The sequence below is a fragment of the Haliotis cracherodii genome, unplaced genomic scaffold, assembly GCF_022045235.1.
Source record: "Haliotis cracherodii isolate W230 unplaced genomic scaffold, xgHalCrac1.p SCAF_3, whole genome shotgun sequence".
NCBI classification, from domain to species: Eukaryota; Metazoa; Mollusca; class Gastropoda; order Lepetellida; family Haliotidae; genus Haliotis; species Haliotis cracherodii.
In genome coordinates, this window is record NW_027266286.1 from 31,373,971 (window position 1) to 31,399,168 (window position 25,198).

At 38.6% G+C, this 25,198-nt stretch overlaps 1 protein-coding gene across 9 annotated transcripts in view; it reads right to left on the reverse strand.

Moving 5' to 3' along the window:
- The window catches only part of LOC139476115 (glutamate receptor ionotropic, kainate 2-like), a 128,739-nt gene that overhangs the window by 42,057 nt on the left and 61,484 nt on the right, over positions 1-25,198 (reverse strand). Inside the window, exon 1 of one of the 9 annotated variants that reach the window (XM_071259379.1) lies at positions 17,366-17,876. The exons of the other annotated variants lie outside the window; for them this stretch is intronic. The gene's annotated coding sequence lies outside the window, so the exon portion shown is untranslated. Of the gene's footprint in view, positions 1-17,365; positions 17,877-25,198 lie in introns of those variants that run through there. 9 annotated transcript variants of the gene reach the window in all.

Below are 25,198 nucleotides of genomic sequence, written 5' to 3' on the forward strand. Positions count from 1 at the left end.
CTTAGCCAAGATGACTGCCATGAAATCTCTATTGATTTAGAGATGATTGTTTTTAACACATATTAGACTGATGAATCTGTTTCTGTAGATACATGCAATACATATGGGTATATCTGACGAAGGTGTTCTCATGTAACGACCGGGATCGATATCCTCACATGAGTAATAATTGCCAAGCCCGTGTATCGGGGATCCCGATGGATATTGTTGTAAATATGTCTCGACTGGCCAAATAAATCCGCTCACTGTGCCGCCTTCATTTCATATTTAACCAGAAGTTTAATTTTGAAAAGGATGTACGCAGGACCTGTATTGCTTCAGGGACCTGTGTGTACAATATATGCTCTGTCGCAGTCCAGCAGCAAAACATAGTATTATTAAAGTCATTAAAGTAACTATCGACTATTAACCTTCTGTAAATCAATAAAATTAATACACCAAGCAAGGCCTTAGTCGCACTCACATTCAGTCTGTCAGAATAACAGAACATTATGTTAATAATGAAAGCCATAGGTTCATTGTACACGTGGTGACATTTAGTAAATATGCACTAACATAGACTATGGCAGCTGTCCTGACTTGCAAAGATAAAACAGAATATTTTACTCCAGATCATGCCACAAAAGTGATAAGCGTTCCCACATTAATGCATCCTGCGGCTTTCTAAGTTGTTATTCTACCGTCTCTACATTAAATTATTTGATACATGTATGACATCCTTCTTTGTGGAATTTAATAGTATCAATTATGTACTTGCAATTGGATGGTTATATAACATGGACGACAATTTACGTGATTATTGTACTTCATGGTAAATACAACACAACTCCAAATCGTGTGTCTGATCATCCACCTTCCAGATGTCGCTGAGTTAGCACATGGACCGATGGTTAAAAAGATAATAAGCAGTAACAAACCCAATTCTCCACGCTTACATACAAAAAGAACCGACTACCTAATGGGAAATTTACTATAGGATCACGCTTCCACTATTTTTAGTTCTTCACAATTCAAACTATGTTACTGAGAAGCAATGATCATCCTTGGAATCCACTAAGTGCTTTCACGAGCAGTAGAGACGTTCCACGATAAAAAATACATGACTGAATGTTGTGGACAAATTCAATCAATGATCAGCGAAAATGGTAGAGTGAAAGAAATGACATGTTGCAAAGAAGCAACTGTTTAGAACAAGGACTTTGAATGATGGATATAGTATAATGGTTATAATTCCATAGGCCATTTAATAATGCTCAAGGTAAATGAAAACATAGGATAAATAGAAAGCAAATAAAGGCATACACCGTTAAAACCTTCCCACGAAATGAGTATAATAAAGTAAAACCAATTTCAAAAACATGTCCTATACACAAGTCAGCAGATCATCGTTTCCGGCAGACCATGATAGCGGTGTGGTGTTTTATTTGATAAAATAATCATCTTCTGCTTGAATAAAACAGTCTTATTACCAGTAAATTACACCTTAATTTTTTGTCGCAGGGTGTTTGGGCGAGGAGGCATACACAGAAGGAATTCAATCATGACAGAACCTATGCCGACCACCTACTGGGCCGACAGGGAGAAGACTTGACCAGTGAGGCAAGTAACAAGTTCAGCCTATTTTCTCTGGAGTTACCTTCAAGCATAGATAAAGGGATTGATAGTCCCGAGCAGTGCTCTATTCCGTTTGATGCATTTTCAGTATGGTGAACACTGTGCCTTTTGAAGTGACCATAACGGGCTGGCTACATGGGCTGTTTAACGTTAAACCCTGGACCAGATGTCATTATCCATGTCCAAGTATATTGGATCACAGTTGGTCTAATGGTAGGGTGCTGAAGCCCTAGAAGTCTGACACAGCGGAATCTATTGAATGCCAATACAGACTGAATCGACCATAGTTTGCGTTGCTTCATAGTGGTTAGATTTGTGCGATCGCCAGAACATGCCGATTTTTAAAAAGGCTGAAAGAATAATGGTATTTTGACACGTTAATGGGTTTTTTTCACAAATATAGCACTTAACGTTTGAACAATTTCACGATATGTAAATGACTTAGTTTGAATCATTGAATCAATCGCTTTTTCAACAATGCATTCATTTTCACTTCAAGTGCCATATGAGTGTTGGCAGCCCATGCGATGTAGACATGCAAGAACACTCGGCGATGGAATTAGCATAGTATTACCATATTTGAAATGTTTTGATACTAGTATATCGACTTATTCAAGTCATGGATATTTCTGGACTTGGATCACTAAGGCATCAAGGGCTCTGTGTGTTTATACGAGACGATGCAATATGAATAGTATGTTTATCGTGTGAATTATGAGAAAGCAAGCTGTTCCTAAATATAATATCAGCTTTCATGAAAACAGACTCTGCTGACGCTATAACCCAATGTCCTGAGTGGCTATACTTTTTGTACATTTGGGAACGGTCAAATGTTGATTCTCAACAGGGAATAACTGATTTTCAGCTCCTATCACGTTTTCCAATTCGTAACAAATTCAAATATGTCATTTTCTCAAACACATAAATAATAACTTAAAACAAGAACAGCGAGTTAGATCCTGCATGAAAAGTTACAAGAGCGGTCCGGGGTTTCTGGAAGTGAGATCCGGTAGGTCAGGACATGGTTACTCTTTTCGCGAACACCTCGTGTCATCACTGATTTTCATTCATATACTTACACCGCTATTTAGCTTTACATGCCCAATGGAATCTGTTTCGATGGATGATCGAGACTGGTTATTCACTTGCGTAGATTTTTTTAATGTTTTCATGTAAGGTTCGGGAAAGTGAAACTGACCTATGTTTATACTCCGTGAAACACAATGAATAGGCACCATAACACCCAACAAACGGTTAAATTTTCCACTTAAGATCAGTCTTCGATACGATTTATTATATCTGAGTGCATTGTACACTTTACACCAAGATCGTAGTGATGTAGTGATGTCTCCAGTCGGTCGTCCTCATTTATGAGAGTTTATTTGTGTCAAACTCAACGCATCGTACCTGGTTTCTAACCATTCGAGCATTTTAATAATGCTAACTCGAAAAGCTTACACCCATATATTACCCGTTGACTCGACACGCGGTCGATCCCCTCCAATGCCAAAATCTAGAAAGGTCGTTTTACAATATGAACTGGTAACAGAGTTGACTCAGGTCTTGATTGAGGATTCCATCATGATTACGCCAGCATTCACCCCCTCCCCCACACCCCCATTTGATGCTATCTATTAATGTCGGAAAATCGCCATGAAAAATCGGACTTTTGACGGAAGCCTAGTGATTCGATAGTGATTGCGACAGGATAATGAATGATGAATGAAGGAGACTACATCCTTGTCTAACCCCACAATGTGGTAAACGGGGCCGTTTGTAGTGTAGATAACTTTGACATTTATCGATGATTTCTTTGAAGATAAAGTCAATATATCATGTACACAGTACACAAATGAGCCGATTTCAAGCAGTGTGAAATGGTAACATCATGTACGGCATTTGCATATTATATTCTGGCAAATCAATACATACTCCAATATACGAATCTCGGAGTCTATACTGATATATACACGACTAAATTCTCTCAATGGATTGATTTCACAAACCAAAAATAATTAAAGAATTAAAGGATGTTGTAAAGACGACCCGGGTTTAAAACCAGCTGTCTTTAATGCATTCCTTTGCACATCTGTTCAAAACCCCATTGAATATTTGTCAATTTATATTAACCTTAATGTCCTTTCAGCTCGTGTAGCCATAGTTACACATTTGTGAACAAAATAAACTAACTCGGTTGATGCATTAACATGAGTTTTGTCCCAACAAACATTTCACTTAAAGTAACCAACAATACTCAGCCTCCTTCTATGTCATATTGACTGAACCTACGATACCCACAGTAGCCCTCGTTTCAGCTATCTGATAACGCCATTGTGTTGCTTAAACCGTGGTGATAGTAAAACGTAATCTTTTAGAACCCGTGTCAAGGGAAATGGGAAACAGCGCTGTATCGTTTCCCCACATTGCTCATGTTAAAGTAAATAGTGATGTGGGGAGCCCTTAGGCCATGGAGGAAGATTGAGTAAATCCGACTTGGAAACATTGGAGTCATTGTAGTTATTACAGCATGTTAGACCAAGGGGAATGGGAGCAGTTGGGGATTATTAAATCACTCGTCCGGTATTAATTACTTCTGGGACTGTGGACATCAAAGACTTTATTACACAAAGTTCACAAGAGCTCAATTCTCTGTTAGAATCTGTGAAGAAACGTTGAGCCCATCTCTAAATGATAATGTTGCCAGTAACCATTGCACAAAACACTTACTCAAACACTCAGCTGGGTGTATGTAGGTTGTGGTGCAAGATAAAGTGTGGGAATGTTCTAGACCTAAATGCGTAATATATATATAAGTATATATATATATTCTTTTTATACATTCATTGAAATTTAACACTAAAGAAACAAAAGGTACTGAATTCATTCTGCCTAAACATAAGGTATTGCATACATATTCCAAGTGGACAGTGACCATTCCTTAGCGTACATTTATTACAGACAAAATGTATTGGATACTTTATATCTAGATACAAAGCTTTTGTGTGAGTATTTTTTATACAAAGAATTGTGCAAAGATTGTGTAGATGTAACAGTTGTTACGTGCATCAACTACATGAAAGGTAGTGTATACTATTGATAGAAAACATAGTGCATAATTTCTTTACTACATTCTAGATGTGACATACTGATAGAGAAAACAGGTGCCGTCGCTGAACATGCACCATCCATGCAGGTGTTAATGCATAGATTGCAATTCACAAACACACATAAAAGGTCTTTTGTTATCCAGATTTGGCGCCTCTATAATCCGAGCAACAGAAAGGGCCATAATGCATTATGCATTTCTGGGGCATGCGAATGAAGATGATTAAAGGAATACAATAAAAACACAAGGAAAAAGTTAATATCATACCTGTGCTCACTGTTGTCTCGCAAATGCGATAATGAATAATACTGCTTTGGGAAATTATCATTTGAATGAGTGTTGCGCAGTGCAAAAAAATAGATTGGGAGAATTATTATCCGATTTTTGAAATTATTTGTGACGAAAATAAACAGTGACTTACTGAATTAGCCAGAGCGTTGCAAGAAGAATAGAAACATAAGGATATAATAAGTAAATAATGTGAACCTTCTAAAAACATGCTTCTTTAAACAATGAAATAACAGCATACTGAATTTATAAACCTATTATCTCATATATATATATTATCTCAGGGCATATGTGACTTAACATACCTTGGGAAATTCATAAAAAGTGTTACATTTCAAGACACTCACCCCCCCCCCCCCCCCCCCCCACACACACACACCCTCCCACCTTCTACCCCGTCTCTCCCCACCCATCCACCCCACACCCACCCCACATCCACCCCACATCCACACACCCACACATATCAATCACAGGAGAATTGCAGCACTGACAACAATATATACAGGTCATATAGTATTGTTTAGAGGTTCAACATTGATTAGACCGTATAGCCAAATCAATGATTACCTAGTACATTCAAGATGTGACAACGAACACAACCCCATTTGTCACGTGCGTATGTTATATATAAAATTGATTGAGGGTTCCGTTACGTGTTCCAATGACAATTATCAGACTAATTATTGACTGCCAAGACGCCACCTTGACCCACCTGGAGCACTGGAATCTATCAAACAGTTTTATTTGCGCAGGCATTTCGACAGATGCTTATTTAACATTATTTGCAGTCAATAAGAGTCGTGTCCTTAGCTTCAACGAATGTCAGTTGTGATAATTGAAATACTCAGCTGAATCACGGTGTAATGGTTTTTGCAAAGTAAATCCCGTTATGCAGTCACTGGAAAGAGAGTAGTTTTAATATTTCGTAAATCGTATTAGTCGTGGATTAATCCTTACGAAAAGGTCAGGCCATAGCTTTTAATATTGACCAGTATTTGTCGACAATCGTGATGGGAAGACATTTTTTTCAGCTTTAAATGGTACAAATATGCTAGGGAACGAGCAGCTTTTAAGAGAAACACACGTCAACTGTTAATTAATGCATGGGAGTTTTTGTTGAGAAGTATTTAGCTAAATGGTTGACTATTACTTACTCTTTTTTAGGTATTGCTAAGTGTACATTGCATGATATACCCTCTTGTATAAACTGGACATGGCGTAGCTTTCACTTTAAGTGAATGCAGATTAATTCATACGCACTTAATGATTACCAGCACTTTTAAAGGTCAGTCTCTCGGACTGATAGAAATGCCTTGTCGATGGGAAGCGTCATTCGTAAATCCACGTATCACAGATACTCAATGTTCAGTGTTATTATCAATACTTTAATCCATGTTCCGTTTTGTTTGGACATTTTGTTTCTTTTCTTGTGGCAGAGGCGCGAATATGACTCCCATTAGACATTGCTTTTAATTCAATGTGAGTACCTCACCACCTCTAAAGTACCTCGAGAAATAACCAATAATGTATATACATCTGCTAAATACGAAGCAACTGAAAATAATATACTGCAAGAATTAGCAAAATGCATGTGAATTCCAACTTATCCGAAAGCTTTCAAAGGCTCAGGGTTTGATCCGAATTGAGAGTCGAGATCACAACATCGTTCCCATCTTGTTGTGTCTATTGAAAAGTTGCTCCTCTTTTGATGAAAAGTCTTTTCACTGGACAGATATAAATTTCTTGGAAAATGACTCTGACGTGAATGGAGAAACGGAGACAATGTAGGATCAATGAGGACTCTACTTTTGGAGAGGTCTTTTCCATTCAGCAATGAACATATCAAGATGTGTTTTAATTCTGGTCGGCCTTAATGTATATTGGTTTTCTACTTACACTTTAAAATTAATTTGGCTTTGCAAGAATATTTGCCTCATTTTGTCTTCTTGTTGTTTTTACATTTAGTTGAACGCTTCTAGAAATAAAGTGTCATCAATTGTATATTTCAATCCTTAATTAGTAATCCAAACTCTTGACCTGTTATCTTGTGCGAAGAATACGACGGTGTCTCGCCGAGAAAAAGATGTATAAACAAGAATGTGATCTAACAAAGGATGCAAGAATGTAATATATCCAGAATCATGCCATTTTTCATCCTTTCCTTCCCTGGTATATTCGTGAAACCATATTTATCCTTCATATCATCGAAGACGAGGTACGAAGTTTATCGTTACTACTACTGAAGACAATAACCCTCCCTTAAATGTTACAATATTGATCGTTACAAATGGAAAATGCCCAACCCAGACATATAAAAATGATCTATAAGTGAACCAGTACAAGTGGTAGTTTGTAGTCAAATTATTGCCGTTCATATAATTATTACTACAAAAAACAGTTCCTGTGGAACTTCTTTCTCACCGGAATTTAAAGATATGTGTTTACTGAAACACTTTCCCAGAACAATTTCTTTTTCTTACACTGGATATATGTAATCGTATACGTACACTACTAAAATAGTAATTGGATTTCAGAAAGGAAAACAAATATCAATTGTCAATATCAGACTTAATCATCACATTGGAAAACAATCTACAATATATAGGTTATTTCGATTTTCCGTGTATTTGTCAAAGTAGTTCGTGTTAACTACATTTGGAAGGCAATGCATCAGGATCCGAGGAAGGATTCTTTGCCATATGCCGGTAATTCACCCTGAATATGCATACTCAGAAGCCTCAACGACAGAAATACGATGGATTGGACACAATAATGGTTATTAAACACCATGGCTGTCAGGTGTTTCTGCGACTCGTAATTACTCTTATATGTGAAAAGCTAAATCTTAATTTTGATGAGAAATTGATGGAGGAAATCTAGTCAATTTCCCGTTCATCTTCGACCTCTGTTGTCATCCAAATGATACAGAAACTGACTACTGGACGTATCTCTATATCAGTAATTTGTCCGTAACGTGTAGTTAATTAAGCCTCAATTAAGTGTTGAGACGTTTAGATTTTAAATGCTTGGTTCATCAGAGATAAGAACATCGGCTTAGCAGCCTCGGTAACAACTTCAAAGGCTTCTATTTTTACAAACCTTCATTCTAAATTGTTACTCACTACATAAAAAACCAAAGATCAGTGCATCTCCATGCATATTGGAGAAAGCAGAATCACAGATCTGTACATTTCATGGGACAACTTCTTGAAGTAACAACATTAATCATATGCTATAAGAGTAGGGTCGATATCTGCAGATATGCCGATATGCGGATAAATCTCGAGTGCAGTTGTATCATGCATTGTCAGAGGTATCAAATCTGGACCAGTCAAAACAGTGGTTGATAGCATGAGAATCGATCCGCACATGGCTACGGAGCTGACAAAGTGCCATTTAATGAGCGAATATTGGCTTCTTATGAAATCACAAAGGGGAGCTATTGTACACAGTAGTTTTTATTATGAATGTTTAAAGGCAGATGTGACAAGATGTTCCTCTTGTCATATAATGCCATCAGGGTATATTTGAACATGTATACTGTCTTATCATCTGTAGTGTGGGTGAGATGCCAACGGAACTTTACCATCTTGTACCTCTTGAAATATGAAGATTATTCTCATGAAACAATAATCAATCGTGTCTCTATAACATGTAACACTTGAGGCATGCCTCTATCACACGTCAATGGCAAATCTCATTCCCAAATTAGGTTAGCCTGCCCTGTCACTATTCGGATGCATATGAGCAGCAGATTTGTGAGGACACGATATCCGAGAAGATAAACACTCAGAACATAGCGTGCAAGAATATCCATCTCATATGTATTACCATATGGATCATAGGGATTTCTGCGCAAGACAATAACTGATTATCGAACGATACAACTTTTTCACTTTCTTCCTGACGAAAATATGTATGTCTTAACTTGATTCTTCTGCTGACATTCTAGCGCATTATACGACATATGACACCATAAGAGATACAGTGGGTCCAATGGCTTGTCCAAATAGCTGATCCCGAAATATCTGCGCCGACCTTTTGGCAGCTCTACAAGAACCTGTTCCTCCGAGAGCAGATATAAAATAGATACATGCAGAATATGCCTCCGTTGCTATGAAGGGAATCTCGTAGACGCAGTTTTTTCTGGTGAGGGACAACTGAACGTGATGTTGACGTATGCGCCTTTCACAACTGACAAGGGAATATATTGCTTGACAGATTACCTTGGATTAGTCATTTACTATAGTTGCTGGGAGCTGCTTCGCACAATCACGACACTCAAAGGAATTATGGATCTGAAAAGGGCAGATAGTGTGCCCAGTTTTATTAAAGCAGGACTCCTCAGAAATACGACTGAAATGGCAACTAAGTGCTTTTAATGCAAATAATGGCAAGTCAGATCGAGGTGTCTGGGAAATACCCCCACGGGTATATTAAAGTGCTAATCGGCGCACATTTGGAGAAAACAAACGGCTAGTTATTGTTCGTGGTTTAATGCAAAACTAATTTAATCATTCCGTTGTAGAATACACGTTGTTTCAGGGCTTACAATAAGGCTGAACCTTTTGAAATGATGTCATATTACAAACGCGAAATAACGTTTTATGTCGGTACGGTCAATATTTGCATGATGTCGATAATGAGTTCTCATTCATTGTCTGTGAGTTTCATCTCGACAGCTCTGTAATATCCAGGGATGGATACACAGCAAATATGTATGACCTTGTCACGTCATAACGTCATTGCCACAAAGGACAATCTAACCGAAACAGTCAATCCTTCCAGAAGATGGTTCAATGCACTTTAACACGGTCCTCGAGAAGACAGGAAAATGCATATGAGAGTATAGCTTTTCGTGCCCAGATCTTTTCCAACTTGTGGAACCATTTACTGTGCAATCATCCCATTGAGTAATATGATTGGGCGGTAGAAAAATATCATAACAACCCGATCGATAATGCATGAAAGTTTTGATGGGTAGACACCGAACATAAAGTAAGAGGAACAGACGTGAGGCTTACGGTGTATATAACTTTATGTGAGTATTAGTGAGAGTGTTGCGAAACGACCAGACAAGGTCACCAGAGATACAAGGATCAATGTTCGCCCGGCTGCTAATTTTAACTGTTCCTTGCATATGCACACATCTGTCAAAATTGGCGAAGAACTAAACCCTGCTGTGACCTAAGAGAGAGAGTCCAATTATCTATTTCGGCAAATTGTTCTCTTTGTCTTCACACTTTGTCTCAAATTACATAAATTATCTGTCTTTAACAATCGTCCTATATTAAAAATTAGTTACGAGGATTTACTAGACAAAACTTGGATATGACCTGATCATGATCCTTGGATGCTTGGTTAGCACAATACCCGTGCTCGTGTGTCTCAACAAAGCCTTAAACATCCCATGCTAAGCTGACATGCAGTAAGATAGCTTAAAAATACTGTGCAAAATTCAGTTTACTCAATCAATATGTCCCCTGACAATATGTGCCCATTTGATTAATTTCTTACCCTTTCACGAAGACATGTTGGCTGTTCAGGTATCACAAAAAGCTGCACAATTTATTTTCTTTAGGATAGTATTAATCCTAAACAAAACAAAGATTGTGCATGTAATGTCAAAACACATTAATGATTTATACACATTAAATAATGTCACTACATACCCTCAACACCCCTCAAAATCCCAACATTACAGTTCATATTAACATTATTTTAGAACATACTCCATAGTGACTTTCGACACGTTACCTGCCTTTGCGAGTCTTCAGAAGAACGTAGTTGTGCCAGATCCCTGGTATCAAATTTGTACATTAAGTTCGCGAAGAGCCTTGAGTGGGCGAGGGAGTGAGTTAAGATGATGAACGCCGCTCTTGACAGTACGTAAGTTAGGAAGATCCTTGAGGACATTTCCTCACGGGAAAATGAAATCATGCATAGGTCAGGAAAGACATGGTGATCATTTTGAAGCTAATGCAAACTGATACAATCTGATAATCATATTTTAATCCAAAATTATTTACACATCAAATACTGCATGACATTCTTTGCTTTGACAGCATGGCAGAGTAAGGGATTGTAGAGGAGTTCTTATTTGAACTGAGATGTTTTATCTTGGAAGCCCTCTTGTTTACACTGTCCTATTGCAACACTTCTGTTGGCCATTTGTCTTCTTGATAAAACTGGTAAATACGCAAGGCAGGAATGCTGATAGCTTGAACATGGTTTGGTTCAAAGCAAGTCTAGGCATCGAGACCATGGGTGTTACGGCTTTGTTTATGATCTACACGTATTTTGTACAGAGTAGCCACAAGGCAAAGCGGTTACATTACGATTTCAACGATGAACGACTATTGCGCACATAACACTCCGGATTTGGTTGAATGTACTACTTCTACTACCAGGCAAGAGCAAGACTCCACACCACATATGTGCTTAAAGCACATTACATAACCTCACTGTTCATGCCATATACATTCTCAGCTCACTGGGGAGTAAAATGCATCTAAATGCCAATAACCATGGTATAACTCGAAAATGCCTTAACCAACATACAATATTGATGTTATTAAATAATTAGATTTCAGGCGCAGAAACCATTAATGTTACGTGGTAGTGTTGGTCACAAAGCCGACGGTAATAATCACAACCTAGAGCTCCATCACCTTCAATTATGTACCATCAGGGAATTATTATATTTAATATACAGTTCAACTGTTGTGACTTACATGGCAGCGTTCTCAATAAAGCATTGCACCGCTTGCTAATAATCTATAATTACAATACAGTAATTGTCACGTGTCTAAATATAGGATGGAGCTATCATGGCTCCAGCTGAATATTATGATCGAGTTTTTGATCCGGTTCGAACAAATCCTGTTTTTCTAGCAGGACTGAGATATTGTGTATTGATTTGATTTTAATGACCTGAGTGTACATTGGTACAAGACGTCTTATAGTGGGGTATATACTATCAGCTCCAGATGTAACAAGCTCCAGTAAACATTGAAACTAACTTAGCTTTAATCAAATAATGTTCTTCACATTGTCGAAAAAGTTAAAGGAGACGTTTTGCCGAAAAGAACACGTCGTATCCGACGATAGTTGCATATAGGCTTTTTCCAGGAATTTCCAGATACTCGAAAACAATAACTTTGTAACAGGTTCTACCCCCACAAAATAATTGTTCACGATTCTTGTTGGTTCTCCTCCTCGGAGAGGAAAAAAGTGTTTGTCTTGAAGCAGCAACACCCCCTCACCCGACTGTTAACTCGGGCCCCTGGCGTTCGGCGTCGATATGGCTAAGAGTGTATACTCTTTGTTTTTTTAAAAAAAGATTGTGATTGTACTGATACCAAGATGACGGAAATCTATTACGTCAAGTTTCTTACAAATCTTCATCTTGCTGTGGTTCCTTAAGCCCTACTGTATGGTTTACAGCGTATTATTTATTTGGGTCTCATGTGTATTTTATATAATTTCCACTTACCATGTTTCCATGACAAAATTAGCAACCACTTGTCTGTTAGAAATAGAAGACGAATATTTGTAGTTCATTCGAATAAGATAGAACAAAAATTGAGACTTACGTTTTTGGAACTTATGTTGGACTGATGTTAGTGAGTTGATAGCCATATAAAGGATGGTGATACTATTTCGAGTGTTTTTTGTTTTGAGCTATTGATATGTCGGAAAGCAAATGTTCGCTTGAATGTGCTATCTTTGATTCACAAGACATTCAGAAAGAAGAAACGACGAAGAAACGTCTCGGGCGGTATACAGAAACGTTTTCGTCCCCCGAAACTTTGGATTTTATCGAACACAAGAGCATCAGTTGTCACAGTATCTCTGTGGATTCAGTCTCATGTTTGGTATATTGACGCTTGAGAAACACTGAAGATTTTTCAACTGGGATTTTTGCGATTCAGCACAAACAAAAGGCAGTATGTCGTTGACTTATTGATCATTTTAAAGCACTATGCAAAAACGGGAGAGGCTAAAACGGTTGGATAATGCAATTTACCAGCAACTGAATAGATAATTCGGCCTCTGTTTGTCGTTGCTTTACTGATTTACAGCGTTTTCTTTCCAAGTGGTGCATAATTTCATTTGAAGCGATTCAGTTACCTCGAGGGAAAAACAGCGAGTCCGGTCCTCGGCATCAAAGTAACTTTCTTATTCCGTTCCGAATTTTGTCTGTTGATGTTCTTCTCTATAGTAATTGTTGGCTGGCTGGCTGGCCAGGAAGTTATGACTATGGTTGCGGTGATCAAAGATGTTCACAGACATGCCCTTGTAACTATATATCCATAATAAGTTCATGATGTTCTCGGCCCAACACTCCAACAGAAAAACCGTTTCATGAAAGAAGTCATCACACCTTTTCACGCAAAATATATACTAGTCAGTGTTGACTGGCTGCATGACTTTTGTGTCGAGTTAAAAAATGCTGATTTTAGCCATAAAAACAGACTTCTGCAGGCTGTGGGTTGTGTGGCAGGTGGGTTGATAAGTACGCGTCTCAAATGTTAGGGAAATGCTTTGACAGTCATTGATTATTCATGACTATCAATTAATATTCCAATTATCATCACTTGCCTTTGTGGCAGTGGCACAGAAGGATAAATTCTACCAGGCTCAGTCTGAGGTCCTTGAATCATCCCAATTACCCGCTTGATATATCTGTCTATCGCCTGGCCCGGGAACACGCTGTGGTATCTTTGCAAGAATGCAATGATTCGTGTGTGGTATGGGTCTCTTGGAATCTGTTCCGTTCATTTTGTGTGGTGTTTGTGACAGATATACGAGTCTTTGTACTCATGATGCTTCAAAGGTTTGGTGTGTCTTCCCCTCACAACTAATCATCTCGTTGGTGTAGTGGATGGAGCAAAAAACCGTTTACCCGGAGACCGGAAGAGCAGTGACCACATCATACCAAAAGACGTTAATAATAAAATATGGTACTTGTTGTTACCCTGCATTGGACGAGGCGTTAAACCTCTCTACCTTCACCTCTAACAATGCTGAAAACAACACTAAAACGGAATGTTGCGTGGAGTAACCTAATTGGTTACAACTGAACGATTCATGGACATGTGGAAACAACTAGAAAATGGTGTTCTGGCGTCACAAATGACGTCATGAAAACGTAGCTGTGTACCTGATTTACACACCACAATACCTATCTATCATCACAATGTAGTCAAAAGATCTTACTGTTTGTCCAGTATACATGGTCAGTACTAAAGTCTGCAATGCACCAGCTTTAATGTGAAAGACACCAAGACAAAGGGCATCCAGTTGGTGACATCGGTGACGTCAGGGTTATGTCAACCCGCCCAGCAAATACATTCAACAACTGTATTTAAGAGACTACTTGGACAGAATACAGCTGTCTTTTTGTGAACAACCATAGATCACCCTGGTGCATTAAAAGCAGTATTATTGGCGAAATTGAATGTTACATAATTCCAAGGAACAATGACAGTACAATCATAGTAAGCCTATACTAGTATTAATTACAATGACGTTCGTCAATGGCACCCAATGATGCTGTGACATCCCTTGATTCAGCATACATGACGTCAACAACTAACATCATCTACTGTGATCAAATATTGCCGCTAAGTTGTTTGTTTGTTGTGTAACGCCGCACTCAGCCATAGTTCACCTATGTGGGCTGTAAATGATTGTGTCTGGACTAGACTATCCAGTGATTGACATCCTGATCATCGATCTACGTAATTGGGATAGTATGGCATGCATCAATGAAATCAGCCAGCCTGACCACCCGATCCCGTTAATCACCTCTTACGATAAGCATAGGTTGCTATTCTAAGTCCGGATCTTTAAGGGTTACTGCTTAGTATTATTTAGAATCATCATAAACGCGTTAAGTTAGCATTCTAAATGTTAGTGAGTAAGAAAAAACAAAATGCATCTTTATGAATAACAACCAGAAGTTGTTATCCCTAAAGTTGTGTATATTTTCATATACATGTAAGGGTGTGAACAAATATGTATTCACCGCTTTCAGTGGAATTCAATTAGACATTTCTTGTGGCTAAATATCTGGAGACATAATGGTCAACTTGAGTGGAGGACCTAACTTTCCTGTTTCAATATAATGCTGGTTTCTGTATCATAGACAGTGTCACAGACTACATCGCTTGCAACTTCCACAATATATATATATATCTATTTCCTTGCCTGGACAGCTGGCGGTCATCGTGTCTTGCCCGCCGGGAAGCTATCATCATGGTCCCGTTCTGCTCAGTAAGCATTGACGGACTTTAAAACCTGGGTAATGCATTCGCACTGCGTACTATGTGGTGGTTAGGTAGAGTATGTGTCTAGTATGACATTTAAGTTTTCAAAGAAGTAAATCGATAGTAAACACCTAAAACATAGTAAATCATGATATGTATAAATGAAGCAAAGGGAATAAATAAAGAGATACATGCGCGAATGGATGGATGATGGATTGATGGATGATACAGAAATAAATAAATTAAGAAAAAAATATGACCTATACTGAAATTCGACATATCCATATTATCCAGCATGATAATTATCTGTTTCAAGGGGATTGACTCAAATGTACTTTGAAGCAGCAAGGAGTTGAGACTGTTGTATTTGATGGATGAAGATATGCACATGCTTTTATTCTTTGAGAGTTAAATCAGAAGTCGGTTCTTTGAACGAATGTATTTAATGTGGTTTGCACAAACTGTTCAATCCAGGAATGTTGTTTGAGAAACGGCTTGATTTCATTAAATCGTATCAATGTATTGCTTGTATGAGAACCTGCACAAGACATTATATACTAAGGACGTTATTTAATACATAACAGTTGTTAAAGAGCAAACGAAATAGCAGAACTCCATGATTCCAAATCTCCACACACATCTTTACCAGACACTCTGCATACACTCCCTGTGGAATTGGTTACCAAGAAGCCAGTATGTCATGAACATCAAGCCCTGTAACGGATGGACCCGATTCACTGGGGTCAATGCGTCAAGACTCTTATATCAAACATATCAAATATGTATAAGTGAACCTTAAAAGGACCGCGGTAGTCTGAGCCATCACATGTGTATGACCAAAGGCATATAAGTCAGGCAAGCATATCCGCTTGGTGCTAAGTAAGAAGCATTGTTGTAATATCGACCGACTGACAGAAGCTCTCAGTTGAGATGCTTCTCTCCCCCGAAATCCCCCTCTCAACGCCGGTCTACACGCTAATGACAGGCTTGCTCCCTCATAGCCTCTATTTACACATATGCTTATCAATATTTAATAGCAAATATCTTGGTTTTCTATGAATAGCTTGCATCGAATAAATCAGACGTATTAACCTACACAATCTGAAGGAGCGGGGTATCTTCTACCCTGTGCATTGACTAGGAGAGATCAGGGTCTTATTTAATACCCCATGAGTGACTTACGATTTAATGAATTTGGACATCAAATATGTACCCTGAGCGATCAAATATTGTTCTGTAATAAGCAGTTTTGGGGTTCAAAGAATATATGCGCTACGTGCGTGTATTCGAGGCGTTTGGGGTGAATTAAGATGATCAAAGTACACAGTCAATATTTCAGCTTTAAATCCGGTTAATTGCTTCAGATTGGTTTCACTTCTACATTATAATGCGTAAACATATGTCGTTGGTATAGTGTTTCATGACAGACAATCTCATGGATTAAAATGATCTTCAGCAACTAATGCTTGTCGTAAGAGGTGACGAATGGGTTCTGGTGGTCAGGTTCTCTTATTTGGCTCCATGCAATCGTATTCCAATTGGTAGATATACTCTCATAAAGTCAGTCACCCGATTGTCAGGTTCAGACTCGATTATTAACAGACACGCCGTCATATAGCTGGAATATTGCTGAGTTGTACGATCATTAATCATTCCTCTGTTGTTTCCACTCCCATGTAATAACCATCCTCATGTGCCATTCTCCACATGTGGCGTTGGGGTAAGATTACCCAATCAAGGTCAGTCAGTCAACCCAGAGTACAATTACACAACCCTTAGTTCAGAGCACGTGCATTGAGCCTTTAAAGTTCGTTACGTACTATTGTGGTCCGCTACAAGCCGCATGTGCGCAGTTGAGCATTCTGTTCATTGACTCATACTACATTCGAAACACATAATGATTGAAATTTTGACATTGATTTGTATTTGTTATCATGCATATAAAATGCATCTGTTATGCATGTAACAATAAGAGTATACATATAGTATAACATGTGCTATTTCGAATGACAACATACCATTATGGATGTCAGGATATGAATGTGTACATCCAAACCAAAAGGAATCAAAAACGGTGACTTACCTAACAATCGAGCTCGAGTTTAATCCGACGCAGGTCATGTATATAATTCAAACGCTCCACAGGTTGTTGTTAACTTCGTGGAACATTGTAATGTTGAGTCGACGGTAGTCGCAGACAGACACGATGACTCGCCAGGAAACTACAGTCCCATGTATATTCCGAGTTTACATGAACGCTGACCTAATTGAACGTTGTCTCTTATTTGTTGTATTCACGAAGCACACGCCGTACTAGTTGCAGACCTTAGCGTTCCCTCATCAAGCCACGCAGCCCGTGGATTGCCAGCGACAATATGTACAGATCCATACTAAATAAAATAGCTCCCTCAGTCACATCCGCTGCCGGTTAGTTCACAACCGTAGAGAAAGGTCAGATGCAAGCACATAAAACACTTTACCATGTCGCCAACATCCCCTGTCCAGTTGTCCAGCAGTACATCGTGGGCACAGAGAGCTGCCTACAGCAGGTAGTGTTCAACACGCGTGTAGAGCCCTGTGCCGCATCCAGTGCTCTGGTTATACAGCAGATGCAACTTGAGTCGCTTCACTGCTGTAGCATGCATACGTACAATAGTGGAATCCCAGTAGCTGGTGATAATTGTTGTTGTTCGCTAACTAATACACGGGTTAGGAACAAGGGTAATAATGGAGGCTAACTGTTCATTACAATAGGGCTTGTGCAAACCGATTTAATGAATGATGAGGTAATTGTTACTTTTACACGAAAGGGCATTGGGAAGTATAGATGATAATAAGGCCATGGAGAATAATGGACTGTAACCACAGTCATCATTGTTAGTGTGTCGGAAGCACAGCTTTGCAACTGTAACCAATGCTTTTTTTAATAGTTCTAGGAACAGTCGTTCTGCTTGCAGAATGGCGGTAATTTGTGTCATGAAAACTATAGTGATTCAGCTCGCCTGCAGCATGGCTTAAGTTCGGTACCAGATCGAGACCATCCTGAGGGATACTCGCCTCAAGGTGTAGGTAGGAAGTGTAATGAATACATTACTTCCTGAGTGTGTATGTGAGCATCAGTAATGTATCATGAATGACTTGATATGACTTATTGATTAGTAATATTTAATAAAGGCTTATCCGTTACAAAATAGATTCATGTTGTAATCAACAAAGAACGGTATATATTTAGTCAATAATACTATAAAACACGTGACTTTGGAAACAGGTGGTCTTGTGGTCGAAGGCGCCGCCATTCGCGATGCAGTATTGCGCCCCTTGGTCATACCGGGATGTGCTGAGCATTGATCTGTCAACACCAAATATGTACTCGTGGGTTTAAAAAACTTGGAACTTCCATGACCTGCGTCATTTTGTGCTTGTCTCCCAAACTAAGGTAACAAGCCAAATGTGGGCTATCGATGGGTTACACTTTCTGCCTCCTAATTGACTGCGGGGGAATTAAATTGTTCAGTAAAACGTGTTATTATTTGTTACACTGAACTTGAAACTTGTCAATCAATCTCACAATATTCCGTTAAAGCTGCTCGCTGCTGTTATGTTCGTCATTCAGTTCACATCACATTAATTACCTCTATCGGGGAAGTTAGCCGTATGTTCAGTTACATTAACTACTGGTTATACTTGGAGTGGAGTTGAAAGAAGCATTTCGCATGAATGAAACAAGTCATTTTACCAATCCGAAATAAGGGCATTATGATGAATTTGCAATAACATAGATGACACGATTGTGTAAGTGAGTTGCCGCGTTTAGCAATATTCCAGTGGTATCATGAGGTGCACATTGTATCCACGTGGGGAACTGAACCAGGCGTAACGAGCGAATGCTTTCACCAGTCGGCTACCCTACCATGTCAGTATGAAGGAAACAGAGGATACTTAACATGCACTACACATTAAACACATGCTACCATTACTCTCAAGTCAATATCGAACTAAACCAGTATAGTGTCAGATGGCATTGCTTTATATGGAAAAAGGGCTTCGTCGCTTTATTTACTTTTGGGGCGTGACAGCCTCACATCTGGTGGTATATTTATATAAATTTGTCGCTCCAGTTTTGTTTGGACTCTGTGTGATACCTACCATATTAGATCTGAATACCATTAATGATATTTAGATTGTACTGTACAGGCAGGTTAGACTGGTAATGCAGAACTGCTCGTTCTTGGTGAACACCCTCGGGCATTGTAGCAGCATTGAACTCTCAGTCCGTGACACTGCAACGCTGACACTGCCCACGTGACACGAATGACACACCTGTCACAATTAGTCAAAGGGAGGTAACCTCCATCAAAACAGTCCATATCTAGACACAGATTGGACATAATGAAATTTGTGTTCGCCTTTAAATAGGTACACAATCCCAACCTAGGTCTAGTTGTTGTATTTAAGCAAAATTGAGATATTGCCTCCGTGCAATGAGAGTAACCATTCACTTTATAGGGGCTACATGTGGCCCGGTCGTCTAACACGCTGTGCAGTATGTCACGATGCTTGTAACTAGACTATACCAGAGATGCGTCCCTTGGGCACGCCAGAAACCTATGCTTGTGAGTTCGAATCCCGGTTCGCCCAGAGTTCGAATCCCGGTTCGTCTCTAGTGAGCACAATACCCGAGCTCGTGGGTTTCACTAAAGTTATGCAAAGACCTGCATCCTTTCGGGCTTTTCTCCAACATAAAGACGACACGCAGTGAAATAACTGGAATAGTGTTAAAACCGGGGTTAAACCAATTTAACTCACTCACCCATTAACTTTTAATAAATAATACAAGTTATGTGGCAGATAAGCAAGTCGTGTCCTGTACTTACGTACAATAGACCTCCGAGCGCCTACTCGAAAACTTCGATATATCAAAAGCTCGTTGATCCTATGTACAGCATCACCAATGGATTCGGCATAGCCCTCATTCGATTTAGTGTCATCATATACGTAGTCGACAGTATCAACCGGGTCTCCGACTAGCACCACAGTCACAGCAGTCGACTGTTTCTAACGGACGTGTTACTTACTGTTACATGTATGCACTAAACAGTGTAAATATAAAGCTATATATCAACTGCAGCATATATGAACATAGTAATTCAAGTGATGGTTGAGAATACAACTTCGTTTGTTGAGTGACAGAAGGTGCCGTTTGTAATGCAATGTTTAAGAAAAGCAAGCATTGAATGAAATGAAACCTAAGTGTCTCGCAAACGTAAAAACTTGCATAGATAAAGTAAAAAGAAATACGTTTCGACATAATTTCCGATCTTGTGAGAAATGTTTAAAAAAGTCTAATAGAGTAATCACAGAATATAAAACGTCTCTTGTTTGAAGAGAAATGTTAACACAACACACGCTGTGTAAGTCTCGTGTGATCTGACCTGCATGGTTTTGATCTTTGCATTGTGACCAGTTGATAATGAACATACAAGTGAGTGAATTATCGAGATGTTGTGAATCAGCGCTGATGAATGGGATACAGCATCCAATAATTGACGTTAATGTCAACAGCCGACCATTCTAGGAAAATTATTAAACCACAATATTGCCGAGTCGCAGTTTAATAGAGAGACTATATCGATTGCAATTTTCGCACAACTGAAAGGAAAATACAACTTGCTTCGTACCAAGGTTTTTCCAGTGATAAATGTACCAAGCAACATTCACATTTGAATCGTCTGTAAATCACTAAATGTTAATATCGTTACTGCTAAGGACGATGATTCAGCATAACCAGTCCCTGTGGAATAGTTGCCAGTGGCTCGGATCTTATGTCCTTTGGCATACTGGCTCCAAGTATCTGGCGCTAGATCTTAATCTGTTTCATTTGCATAGGGTTTCATGAATAAACAGATAGAAACATTTGCAACAGCAGGATGGGCAACTGTTTCCAGAACAGACAAATTACTGACAGGTTGCAGAATACGTGTGTCATATGACAAATGGAATAAATCATTACTGGTGGTGTTATCCAGTATCACACACCCTGTACCTGCCCACAGAACGATGTACACGTGGATGCAGTATGTTATATCAGGCAGTTGTTTGTAAATCCACTAGTTTCGACAAATGCAACGAAGGTGTCCTTGATAAGGCATGGATTATGTAGTATCTTGTATAGATGTTATATTTTCGTACACACGCACACACACACACACACACGTCACTAAAATCATACCTCTGCTCCCACATTATCTCAACTCTCTCGTTTTTTCTCTTGTTGTGCAACTCTCTTTCTATCTCCTTTCCTCTTTGTCTCTCTATTTTGTTCTCTATTTCCCTTACTTTTCTCTTTCTTACTTCCCCTTTTAGTACCTCACTCTTTTCCCTCTATCTGTGTCTCTGTCTCTCTTCCCTCTGCCTCTTTCCCCTTCTCTCTGTCTCTCCCTCTCTGTCTGTCAGTCTGTTTGTCTGTCTCTGTCTCTCTGTGTGTCTGTGTGTCTGTCTGTCTGTCTCTCTCTCTCTTTGCCAAAGCCTTCACATCATCCATACGCTCAAAAACGCTCACACTGACACACGCGTGCCAACGCCCCCACCAACAAACCACGCCCATACATCCAGATAAAACTAAACGGTAGCGAATGTAAATGTATAATGCCATATCAATGTACCTCCGTGCACCATAAATGGGCTGTAATGATAATGATCTAATCTCGTAAAAAGCATTCAAAACAATGGAACCTTGCATCCTAGTGGTTCCCAAACAATGTTATGGGTCTAATCCATCAGAGCTTCGGTATAGTCGGTGTGCTTCGAAGAGAGGAGAAACTGTAAAAGTTAGGTGTGTAAAATATTGGGCATTAAAGCGTCTTCCTTTCTCAAGGGGCGACAAAATACATTACTTCGGTCTGCTAAATAAACTATACATCACTAAATCTGGATTTAAGACGTACACTAGTCTGCTATTTAGGAGCTTAATACGACACAAGTAAAGGAGGACCAAGATAAGACATGAGTTAGACTCAGCAACAGCAGTAAACAAAACTACCTACAGACCAGCGGCGACTGTGAACTGCATTCGATAATCTATATTGAAACGCTTGCCTCGAATCAGGAACAATTACTGTGGAAGGTTCTTTTTGTCCTTATAGTATTTGTAAACGGAGAGAGAGAGAGAGAGAGAGAGAGAGAGAGAGAGAGAGAGAGAGAGAGAGAGAGAGAGAGAGAGAGAGAGAGAGAGAGAGAGAGAGAGAGAGAGTTGAATGTACGGTCTAACACTCTATATTGAGGAATGTATACGAGCAAAGAACTCAGGGAAAAAATTAACGCAGGTGGTATGTTGATTACAGCTTCATGTAAGTGTAGTATGTTGGTTCTACAGTATTTTGATTCATGGCCATGCATATACTATCACTTGCTTTCAACCTCAGCTGATCTAATGGCGTGTGACAGTTGTCGCTTATGGGACATGGCATATCACCGTTAAGAAGGACATTTGTTACATCTCCTAAAGATACACGTCAGTTTCAACTTTCTTGTGTGACAGCAAATGTCCTCAGAACCTGACAGTGCTTGCATTTTGACATGCAGGCAACGTAGGGACTAAGCGTTTGTTGACGAATTCATACACAGATACTGAACATATAGTTAGAAACACATATTCACGTTATTATACAGTGTTCATTCCTATTGTCGTGTAACCTTGCTTATTCGGACTCTGCAAGCAATATCGTTTAAGACGATTCAACATGTACATGTGTGACCATGGTAATCTGGTGCGACACCAGGATATGATAACGACAATGTATGACCACGGCAGAATCCGGAATGGAATTGAAGATATATTGAAAAGAATTGCTGATATCTTAAATTCGATTATTGATATCAAAATAAGATTTAAAGATATCAAAATGTAATGTTTTGTTATGATGTCATTAATTCAATTCCTGATATCTTGAATAAGTAATTATTGATATCTTCAATTGTTGCCATTATTAAAGATGTTACATTAATAATGTTACTTATATTAGATAGCTGATATCAATAGTTTATATAAAGATATCATCAAAAGTATTAATGATATCTTTAATTGGATGTTTGATATCAGTAACGGTCAGAATTAATGATATCTTGAATTAAAGATATCTGTAAAGCATTTGTGGATATGTATAACCTATTTCAAGATATCTTGAATTGAATTTAAGATATCTTGAATCTATTTCTAATATATTTATGTACTGTATAATTGTTTAATGATATCTTAAATACATTAGAGATATCACAAACTAATTTGTTGATATCACCGTAACATTTTAAGATATCAGTAATTGTATTATGGATATCAGAAATGAATTTATGATATCTTTAATTATTTTTTGATATCTTAAAAACATTAATGATATCTTTAAATAAAATACCGATATCTTTAAAACAATTGAAGAAATCTGTAATTCTGTAATAAATGTGAAAACGGCTTGCCATACGACACCATGATAAGATAACGACACAGCACTTAGCTCCAAATACGGAAAATACGAGTCATTCAGAGAGTATTGAAATACATCTGATAAATGTATGCATGCCTTTAGATGTTTTATATTATATAAACATTATTTACTTACGTACGATAACGCCTCATACTAACCACCTCTGGAAAAGGTCATTTGGAACTATTTCCAATGATAAAACTATATATAGATGTTTATGTCGCAATAATACAGACTAGAAACAAGGTGTCTTCTTTCTGACATTATCAATACTACTTACACGAATAATTTGAAATCAGAAACTATAGATGAAAACTAATAATTCTCCACTATATACAAAACAAAATAAAATAAACTTTGATATGAATAAATGAACCACATAAATATATAACGTACAAGGTATTTTATGGCTGCATTAATTGTTTGGATATTTCAACTTAGTAGATCAAGTTCTTACAGGCAACGAAAGGACAAAACTCAATGAATGTCAAGTATTAAATTATATCTACGCAATGGATATACACTCGTCCAAAACAGAAACGCACAGGTAGAATTTTAGTAAATTGATTGTACCTAATAAAGTCGACATATCTAATTAAATATCATAGATACAAATATGAAATTCTGGAGCTCGGTAGTCACATGTTGTCGTTGTACAAAGACATTGAAAACTGTTCTTTGTCATGTCACATAAGGCCACAAGGTGGCGCTGAACTCAATACCTCATGTGACCGCCCCGGGCAGCAATCACGTTGTAACGCGTTGGCCAGTTGTGGGAGTGTCTGTGTCTGCATGTTCTGACGTTGACGTACACGTCGAGCGAGTTCATCCCAGAGGTGTTCGATTGAGTTGAGATCTTGAGAACTCGGCGGCCAGGGCAAGCAGTTGATGTTGGCATAATGTAGGTAGTCTACCGTGACACAAACTGTGTGCGGTGGAGCGTTGTCCTGTCAAAACACCTCCCTCTTGCTGTCAATGATTGGAAGAAGGTGCGGTTGAAGAATTTGATTCGTGTAGCGATTTGCTGTCATATATCTCTGAACCACAACCAAGTCGGATCTCGTGGTGTAGGATATGACATATATCCAATTTATATACCGGATTGTTTGTGTAGTCAGTTCCTTGAACTACATACCTGTGCGTTTCTTTTTTGGAAGAGTGTATTAGCTTGGCATTTATTTAGACGTTAATGCATAATGGTATAATTTATAATCGGATTTGATTTCGAGAAACCACTGCCGTTATAATATGTACAACATGTCCGCTTTGTGAAGAACAGTGGCTACAGTTGGATGTTGGAACTGCAGTGTCGCTTGATGTAAGAGGGCAAGAGAAGATCACAAGTAATAGCCGAGTCGATGTCGCAAAGAAGCATGAATAAATGGCTGAGTAATGGACAAAGTGACACTTCCAATATGGCGACCCTAGTGGTTATGTTA